Source organism: Elephas maximus, chromosome 1 (genome assembly GCF_024166365.1).
Source record: "Elephas maximus indicus isolate mEleMax1 chromosome 1, mEleMax1 primary haplotype, whole genome shotgun sequence".
Lineage (NCBI taxonomy): Eukaryota > Metazoa > Chordata > Mammalia > Proboscidea > Elephantidae > Elephas > Elephas maximus.
Genome location: NC_064819.1, coordinates 82,762,412 through 82,773,026, shown reverse-complemented (window position 1 = coordinate 82,773,026; position 10,615 = coordinate 82,762,412). Strand labels below are relative to the sequence as shown.

General features: G+C 38.2%; 1 pseudogene; it reads left to right on the top strand.

Moving 5' to 3' along the window:
• Positions 1-1,656: 1,656 nt before the first annotated feature.
• Positions 1,657-2,435, top strand: LOC126070641 (bisphosphoglycerate mutase-like; annotated as a pseudogene).
• The last annotated feature ends 8,180 nt before the right edge of the window (positions 2,436-10,615 follow it).

Genomic DNA, 10,615 nt, shown 5'->3' with positions numbered 1-10,615 from the left:
TTTCTGGTATAGTGATATAAGATAATATATGTTTAAAGGCTTAAGAAATAGTGAGATTTGATCTGCAAACAAAAGAAAGTCAGCACGGAAGACTAAGAGAAATAAAGTGTCAACACCTCAAAAAATAAAAAAGTACTTCAAAATGACAGTAATAAACTCACACCTATCAGTAATCACACTGAACATAAATAGCTTAATTGCATCCACAAAGACACAGACAGTGATAGAATGGATAAAAAGGTGGGACTCATCAATACACTGTCTACAAGAGAAACACCTTAGACACAAAGACAACTATGTTAATAATCAAAGGATGGGAAAAACTGTATCAAGGAAATAGCAACCAAAAAAGAGAAGGAGTGTCAATACTAATCTCAGATAAAACAGACTTTAAAACATAATCAAGAAGATGCTATATAATAGCTAAAGGGACAATGCACCGTGAGCACATATCCATAATAAATATCCATGCACCCAATGACGGGGCTCCAAAATGCTTAAAACAAACTCTAACAGCACTGAAAAGAAAAACTGACAGCTCCAAGATAATAGTAGAAGGCATCAACACACCACTCTCGGTAAAGGACAGAGTATCTAGAAGGAAACTCAAAAAAGTCAAAGAAGATCTAAAGGCCACAATCAACCAACTTGTGACCTCATAGACATATATAGAACACTCCACCCAAGAGCAGCAAAATACACATTATTTTCCAATGCACATGGAATGTTCTTCAGAGTAGACCACATCTTAGGCCGCAAAGCAACCCTCAACAAAATCCCAAACACTGAGATAATACAAAGCATCTTCTCTTATCACAACACCAGAAAAGTAGAAAGTTATAACAGAAAGAACAAGGAAAAAAAAAAAAAAAGATCAAATACTAGAAAACTGAATAATACCCTGCTTAAAAACCACCACAGAACAATAAAAGAAATAAAAGACGGGCTCCAAAAAATTCCTAGAATCAAATGCAAATGAAAACACATCATACCAAAACCTCTTGGACACAGCAAAGCCAGTTTTCAGAGGTCAATTTATAGCAATAGCTGCACACATCAAAAAAGAAGTTACGGACAAAATGAAAACATTAAATATACAACTCCAACAAATGGAAAACAGCAAAAGAGCTCACAGCCCCCAGAAGAAACAAAATAATGAGGATCAGAGCAGAAATAAATGACAGAACAGAAAAATAATAGAAAGAATCAACAAAATCAAAAGGTGGTTCTTTGAAAGGATCAAAAAATCTGCAAACCACTGGCCAAATTGACAAAAGAAAAACAAAAGAGGGCTCAAATAACCCGAACAAGAAATGAAATGGGGAACATTACAATAAAAACAATTGAAATTAAAGGAAACATAACACTACCATGAAAAACTATGCTGCAACAAAATTGAAAACCTGGAGGAAGCAGACGCATTTCTAGAAACACACTACATATCTAAACTAACACAAACTGAGGTTGAAAACCTGAACAGACCCGTAACAAGAGAAGAGACTGAAAAGGTAAAAAAAAAAAAAAAAAAAAAAAAAAACTCCCAACAGGATGAGTACTTGACAGTGCTGTCCCCTTGGCGCCCCAGAGGGACTGTTGCTGATGTTGACCTCTCTGCAGGTGTACTGTTACTACTGAAAGTTGGCCCACTTGCAATGCCAGGGAAACTCAGCTACCAGTATGTCCAAGTATAAACTTTTTATGTCAGACATGGGAAGGGTGCTTGGAACCAGAAGTGCTTTTGTAGCTGTGTGGACCAGAAACTTAACAACAAAAGAGTGGAGGAAGGTGGGAACTGTGGGAAGCAACTAAAGGAGCTAAACTTTGAGTTTGACCTTGAATTCACATCCATCCTGAATCGGTCCATGCACACGGCCTGGCTGATCCTGGAGAAACTGGTGCAGGAGTGGGTTCCTGTGGAAAGTTCCTGGAGTCACTATGGAGCCTTGATTGGTCTCAATAGGGAGAAAGTGGCTTTGAATCACAGAGAAGAACAAGTGAGGCTCCGGAGAAGATGCTACAATGAGACCCCACCTACCTTCAAGTAGTCTCACCCATCCTACCAGGAGATCTACAGTGATGGGAAGTATAAAGTGTGCCACTTGCATATGGATAGCTGCCATCATCTGAAAGCCTAAAGGGTGTTCTGGAGAGACTTTTCCCTATTGGAATGAAAGGATTGCTCCAGAAGTATTAAGTGGCAAAACCATTCTGATATCTGGTCATGGAAATAACAGTAGGGCACTCCTGTAGCATCTGGAAGGTATCTCAGAAGAAGACATTCTCAACATTACTCTCCCTACTGGTGTCCCCTTTCTCTTGGAACTGGATGAGAACCTGCATGCCATTGGACCTCACCAATTCCTAGGCAACCAGGAGGTGGTCTAAGCAGCCATTAAGTAGAGGATCAAGGAAAAGTGAAACGAGCTGAACAGTAGTCTTTCCCCAGTGTGGACTCAGAATAGTTACAAAAGCAGTGGCATGTAGTGTGTTGTGGGTGCTGATCACTCTCCCCATCTCTGTCTCTGTCTCTCTATCTCTCTCTTTCATGAATTTGCATTTTGCAGAGCTAGCCTGTGGGGCAGAGTTTGTACGGGTAACTTATCTTTGTCTACATAGTGGCTTTAGGATCCCTAAGTGCTTTTGTCTTAAGATTTATGAGGTGGCAGTCCTGCAACCCTGTTTGAATTAGTTTCCAACCTAGTAACAAGTGGGGCTTGATCAAGGTCATAAGTTTCTGAGATGGGAGTGTAACAAGTGGAGGTGAAGTTCAAGGTGTCCATCATTCAATAAATCATCATTATTGAGTCACCATTGCCAGGCACTATTCCCAGCCTGAGGTTATGGCTATAAACAAAAGATAAAAGTCCTTAAAGTTTGCATTGCTGCCCACTTAGTTATCTTAAGTAGTTCACTTCACCTTTATATTAACATCCCTTCTGGGATGATGTTAAAGGGTATTAGATAATTCACCTATACTGAAGTATTTTTTACTAGTCTTTTTCTCTAGGTAAAGAGATGCTTCAATAGTTAAGACTAGAAGCACATTGAATTGGAATGGCACAGGGGGGTTCCTCCAAGCAAACAATGATGATGACAACGTCAAAGGGCAGGAAGGCCCTTTACCTTGTCTCTACTTCAGGGACATCCTTGGTTTGGCATTTGGTACAATTCCTCTTGGCCACTTGAATTAATAGCACATAGATAACCACAGCTATTTGGGCTCTCTTTTTTTTTTTTTTTTTTTGTACTTTAATCTTTGGATCCTTCAAATTGGTTTAGAAATAAAGTTCTGTGACTGAAAAAAAAAAAAAAAAAGACTCCCAACAAAAAGAACCCCTGGCTCAGATGGCTTCACTGGAGAATTCTAACAAATATTCAGAGAAGAGCTGGCACCAGTACTACTCAAACTGTTTCAGAACATAAAAAAAGGAAGGGATATTTCTGGGTTCATTCTATGAAGCTAGTAAAACCCTGATACCAAAACCAGGGAAAGACAGCAAAAAAGTAAATAAATAAACTTACAGACCAATATCTCTCCATGAATATAAATGCAAAAATTATCAGCAAAAAAATTCTAGCCAATAGAATTCAGCATCATGTAAAAAAAAAAATGCCAAGTCCAAGTGGGATTCACATCAGGTATCCAAGGATGGTTCAATGTTAGGAAATCAACCAATGTAATCCATTATATATATGAAACAAAAGCATCACGTGATCATCTCAACTGATGCCGAAAAGGCATTCAATAAAGTCCAACACATGTTCTGATGAAAACGCTCAATAAAATAGATATAGAAGGGAAGGCCCTCAACATAATAAGGGCATCTGTACAAAACGAACAGCCAACATCATTCTTAACATGGAAAGGTTGAAAACATTCCCCCTAAGAACAGGAACAAGAGAAGGATGGCCATTATCACCACTCCTACATAATATTTTGCTGGATGTCCTAGTTAGAGCAGTAAGGCAAGAAAAAGAAATAATGCACATGCTGATTGGTAAGGAAGAAGTAAAACTATTCCTATTTGTGGATGATATGATACCATACTTGAAGATTAAGGTGGGCCTGACCCAAGCTCTGGTATTTTCAATCAAATCATATGCATGTGAAAGCTGCACAATGCATGAGGAAGACTGAAGAAGAATTGATCCCTTTGAATAGTGGTGTTGGTGAAGAACATTGAATATAGTATGGACTGCCAAAAGAATGAATAAATCTCTCTTAGAAGATGTACAACCAGAACACTCCTTAGAAGCAAGGATGGTGAGACTACATCTTACATACTTTGGACAAGTTATCAGGAGGGATTAGCCCATGGAGAAGGACATGATGCTTGGTAAAGTAGAGGGTCAGCAAAAAAGAAGAAGACCCTCCACATGATGGATTGACAGTAGCTGCAACAGTGGGCTCAAGGAGAACAACAATTGTGAGCATGGCACAGGACCAGGCAGTGTTTCATTCTGTAGTACATAGGGTCACTATGAGTAGGAACTGACTGATGGCATCTAACAACAACAACATGCTACTACACATACAGAACCCGAAAGATTCCACAAGAAAACTATTGAAACTAACAGAAAGATTTGGCAAAGTAGCAGGATACAAGAGTAAAAAAAAAAAAAATTTTTTTTTTTTCAGGATACAAGAGAAACATACAAAAATCAGTTGGATCCCTATACACCAATAAAGAGAACTAGGAAAAGGAAATCAGGAAAGCAGTACTATTTATAATAACTTCTAAAAAAATTAAATACTTAGGAATAAATCTATCCAGGGACATAAAAGACAGATGCAAAGAAAATTAGAAAACACTACTGCAAGAAACCAAATGAAACCTACATAAATGGGAAAACATACAATGCTCAAGGATAGGTAGATTCAAAATTGTAAAAATGTTAGTTCTACCCAAAGCAATCTACAAATACAAGGAAAAACTGATCCAAATATCAGCATTCTTTAACAAGATGGAAAAACTAATCATTAGCTTTTTATGGAAAAGGAAAGAGGCCCTGGGTAACTAAAGCACTATCAAAGAAAAAGAAGTAGGAGGATTCACACTACCTGACCTCAGAATCTGTACAGCTGCAGTACTCAAACAGCCTAGTACTGGAACAAAGACAGACACATTGACTAATGAAATAATCAAGAACTCAGAAGTACATCCATCTACCTACGGTCATCTGATCATCAACCAAGGCCCAAAGTCCATTAAATGGGGGAAAATATAGTCTTTTTAACAAATGTACTAGCAAATCTGGATGTCCATATGCAAAAAAAAAGAAACAAGACCCATACCTCACATCATACACAAAAACTACTTCAAAATGGATCAAAGACCGAAATATAAAACCCAAAACTATATAGATCATAGAAGAAAAAAATAGCATCAAGGCTAGAGGACCAAATACAGGGCATAAATAGGATACAAACCTTAACTAACAATACACAAGCACCAGAAGATAAGCTAGATAACTGGGATCTTCTAGAAATTAAACACTTATGCTCATCAAAAGACTTCACCAAATAGTAAAAAGAGAGCCTACAGGCTGGGAAGACATTTTTGACTATGACAAATTCAATGAAAGTCTAATCTCTAAAGTCTATAGAAAAATCCAACACCCCTACAACAAAAAGACAAAAAATCCAATTAAAAATTGGGCCAAGGATAAGAACAGATGCTTCACAAAGAAGACATTCAGGTCGCTAACAGACACATGAGGAAATGCTCGAGAGCACTAGAAATTAGAGAAATGCAAATCAAAACTACAATGAGCTACCATCTCAGCCCAACATTACTGGCAAGAATAAAAAAAAAAAATGCGGATAATAAGAAATGTTTGACAGGCTGTGGGGAGCTTGGAACTCTTATGCAGTGCTGGTGGGAATGTAAAATGGTATAACTATTTTGGAAAATGATATGGCACTTCCTTAGAAAGCTAGAAATAAGGATACCATAAGATCTAGCAATCCCACTCCTAGGGATATATCCTAAAGAAATAAGGGATGTCACCTAAAGGCATATGCACACCCATGTTCACTGCAGCATTCTTTACAATAGCAAAAAATGGGAACAACCTAAGTGCCCATCAACAGGTGAATGGATAAACAAACTAAGGTACATGCACACAGTAGAATCCTAGGCAACAATAAAGAAAGATAAATTTTCAAAACCTCTCGCAATACGGATGAAGCTGGAGGTAATTATGCTGAGTGGAATAAGTCAACCACAAAAGGACATATATTGTATGAGACCACTGTTATAAAAATTCATCAAAAGGTTTACACACAGAAAGAAACAATCTTTGATGGTTACTAGGGAGAGGAGGGGTGGGAAGGGAAAAACACTAACTAGACAATAGGTAAGTGGTAACTTTGAATGAAGGGTAGGATGGTCCACAATATTGGGGATGTCAGTACAACTTGACCAAGGCAAGGTTGCTTCATAGACACATCCAAACTCCTTGAGGGACTGAATTACTGCGCTGAGGGCTTGGGATCATGATCTTGGGGAACACCTAGCTCAACTGGCATAACATAGTTTTTAAAGAAAATGTTCTACATCCTACTTTGGTGAGTAGCGTCTGGGGTCTTAAAACTTTGTGAACAGCTATCTAAGATACTCCACTGGTCCCACCCCATCTGGAGCAAGGGAGAATGAAGAAAACCAAAAACACAAGGGAAAGATTAGTCTGAAGGACTAATGGAACCACAACATCCACCAGACTGAGCCCAATATAACTAGATGGTGCCTGACTGCTCACACTGACTGCTCTGACGGGGATCAAAATAGAGGGTGCCACACAGAGCTTGAGCAAAACATAGAACAAAATTCTAACTCACGCACACACGGAAAGGCCAGACTTACTGATCTCACAGAGACTGGAGAAACCCCCGGATGTACTTTTAACTCAGTACTGAAGTCACTCCTGAGGTTCATGCTTCAACCAAAGATCAGACAGTCTCATAAAACAGAATGAGACTAAATGGACACACCAGCCCAGGGGCAGGGACAAGAAGACAGGAAAAGAGAGGAAAATTGGTAATGGAGAACCCAAGGTCAAGAAGTACAGAGTGTTGACATGTCGTGGCATTGGCAAACAATGTCACAAAACAGTATGTGTATTATTTGTTTATTGAGAAACTAATTTTCTCTGTAAACCTTCATCTAAAATACAATGAAAAATTTTAAAACATTGTGGGATTTGAAAGAGTGGATTTTCGCTCTGGCAAACTGTGGAATCTTTGAAGACCTCTTACAAATATGGTTAATTTTCAAGAAGGATCTTCATGATGCCTCTGTTGTGAGAGAGATGTGGCTCAATAGGAAAGTGTCCTTTCCTTAAGAGGGTTTAAAACCATGCACACCTACCTGCTTTTTACAATTTCCAAAATTTCTGTATTTTTCTCCTTTTTAAAACACATTTTGTGTACTCATGTAGAAATAAACATATTATTCCACAGATTGCCTTGAAATGTCTCCCTTTTCTATCCCTATGTCTCTTCACCACCTAGGGCAGCTGTGTCAGCACAAGGACAACAAGGAAAAAGGAAGAAAATAGAGAAAACAGAATTGGCTTGCTCAGCATTTCTCAGTCAGAAGCAAAAAGCTTGCCGAAACATTAATACGAACAATAACCGTATGTATCCTTTTCCAGTGCCGTTGAAGAGAATGACAGAAAATAAAGACTGAAAGAAGATGAAAAAAACAGTCTGGAATATTTCAGTTGGAATTTCCTTTGTTATCTAAGCAGTGTTTGGAGCATGGAACAATAGGAGGTTACCAAGCAGAAAAGTTTTTTCCTGTTTTACCTGTTCTTCCCACTTTTTGCCTTCCTCCTCCTGTACCAACCCATTCAGTGTCTTCTCGAATCCTATTTTCAGACGTGGACAACAAGGGCATACAATTTTGGGTGAGTGAGTGGAAAATACTGGATAAGGTAAGATTAGGTATTTAAATACACAAGGGCCTTACAAAAAAAAATTACGTAATATTTTGAAAGAATGGCTAGATTACATAATTTGAATTAGCTTAATTGGGAGAGCGATGGATCCATAGCTCCTTGTTTCATTCCTGGGTTTTGCCAGTTGTGTCTAGTTTTCCCGAATTACCATTGTACCCTTTCTTATACAATTCTTACATTGCAGGGCTCTGGGATTCTCATAGAACTAAGCATAGTGCAATAAAATCTGAGATAGCCGGAACCTATGTAGGGTGGAAATCTGTCGGAAAAGGAAAACTCAAATATTTTTCACTAAAAGGAGGAATAATAAAGTGGTAAGACTGTACGCTGTCAAAGGTGGAATACTTCCGAGACCTAGAGAAGCATGGCAGTCCTGTCAAATTGTGACTCTCACAGATTTCATTGTACAGCCATCCAAGGGAGACCTATGTGAAAAAAGTTACATTAATGTCTATAGTATCTCTCCTAAGAGTACTCATTGAATTTTTCAACTCCAGTCATGCTGTGTACGTGCATGTCTTTATGATTCTCTGATTTATTTACATATTGCTGAGGTCTTGCAGGAAGTGTTAGTTGAATTTTGCATGTTTCTTTTTTTTATGTTTAACTGATCTAACAGATAAAAATTTGTTTAAAATAATAATAGTAATGATATATTGGTTGATCATAGCTTAAGAATAGGTGAAATGTATGATAGGAATGTTACAAGTGATGGGAAGGAAGAATGGTTTGTTATAACTTTACTACTCATGAAGTAATATAGTGCTATTTGGAAATGGATTTAGATTAGTTGTAGAAGTATATTGCAAACTCTAGGGCAACCATTAACAAAATTTTACAATGTAGCTTAATTGGTTTGCTAAGAGAGAAGAGAAAATACAATCACACCAAATGCCCAATAAAACTAGAGAAGGCCAAAAAAAAAAAAAAGAGAGAGAGAGAAGGAAAGAAAGAAATAAAGGACAAGGGCGATGAATAGAAAGCAGTTACCAATATGGCAGATAGTAATTAAACTATATTGATAATCACTTTAAATGTGAATGGTCTAAATATATGTATCTTAGCCTGGGTTGTCTAAAAGAGCAAAATCACTGAAACATATATATGAATATATATAAAGAGATTTACTTCAAGGAAGTTACTCATCCAACTGTGGTGTCTGGCAAGTCCTAAATGCATGGATCTGGCAGCAGGCTGAAGATCTCTGCTGCCTCATGGGGTTGCAGGAACTGATGAATCCAAGTTCTGCAGATGAGGTGGGATGCTGGGGAACCCTGCTGGCTTATGGGGTTGGGGTGTGTTAGTGAATCCCAGATCTGCAGCTCAGGTAGCAGGCTTTCATCCCAAGAACTTGAAATCAGGCACCAAGAAGAGTGCAGGGTCAAAAGAGCCTTGCCAAAACGTTATTTTATATACTGGAGACAGGCCACACCCCCATGGAAACTCCACTTTCAACTGACTAATTGCTCACATGAGATCACAAAATGGAAGAGCATATGCCAAACCACTGAGATTCATAGCCTAGCCAAGACAACATGTAACAATTAACCATTACAATACCAATTAAAAGAGACTATCAGAGTGGATTAAAAAAAAACAGGCCCAACAAAACGTTATTTAAAAGAAACCCACTTTAAATATAAAGACACTGATAGATTAAAAGGGAAGAAATGGAGAAAGATACATCATGCCAGCACTAATGAAAAGAAAGCTGGAACTTGTATGTGAATTTCAGACAAGTCAGATTTCAGAGCAAGGAAAATTATCAAAAGTACAGAAGGGCATTGCATAATGATTAAGGGTCATTTCTCCAAGAAGACATAACAACTCTGAATGTGTATGCACCTAACAACACAGCATCAAAATACCTGAGGGAAAACTCATATCTGATAAAGGACTTGTTATGCTCTGCAAAACATGGGTTTAACATGAGTCGTAATCAACCGGATGGTAACTGTTGGCGGTGGTGAATCCAAGATATACAAGAACTCTTAAAACTCAACAATAAAAACTGAAGCCACCCAATTAAAAAGTGGGTAAAATATCTGAATAAATGAATAGACACCTCAGCAGAGAAGATATACAGATGACTTTCACCACTAAAAAAAAAAAAAGACCATTTGCCCCATGGATAGAATTGTGCTTCATGGGGTCTTTAATGGAAGTAGATCATGAGGTCTTTCTTCTGCGGTACTTCGGGTGGATGCAAACAACCAATCTTTCAGTTAATAGCTGAACATGTAACCATTTGCACCACCCAGGGACTCCCATATGCCACTGTTGTTATGAGCTGTTGTAGATAGGTGCTGTTAAGTCGTCTTTGACTCATAGTGACCCTAGGTACAACCGAGAACACACTGCCCAGTCCTGTGTCATCCTCACAATCAGTGTTCTGCTTGACGTTACTGTTGAGTCAATGTGTCAAACCATCTTGTTGAGGGTTCCTCTGTTTTGCTAACCCCCTACTTACCAAGCATGATGTCCTTCTCCAGGGACTAATCTGCCTGATAACACGTCCAAAGTACATAAGACAAAGTCTAGCCTTTATTGCTTCTAAGGAGCATTCTGGCTGTACTTCTGCCAAGACAGATTTGTTCGCTCTTCTGGCAGTCCATGGTATATTTAATATTCTTCAACAAAAGCATAATTCAAA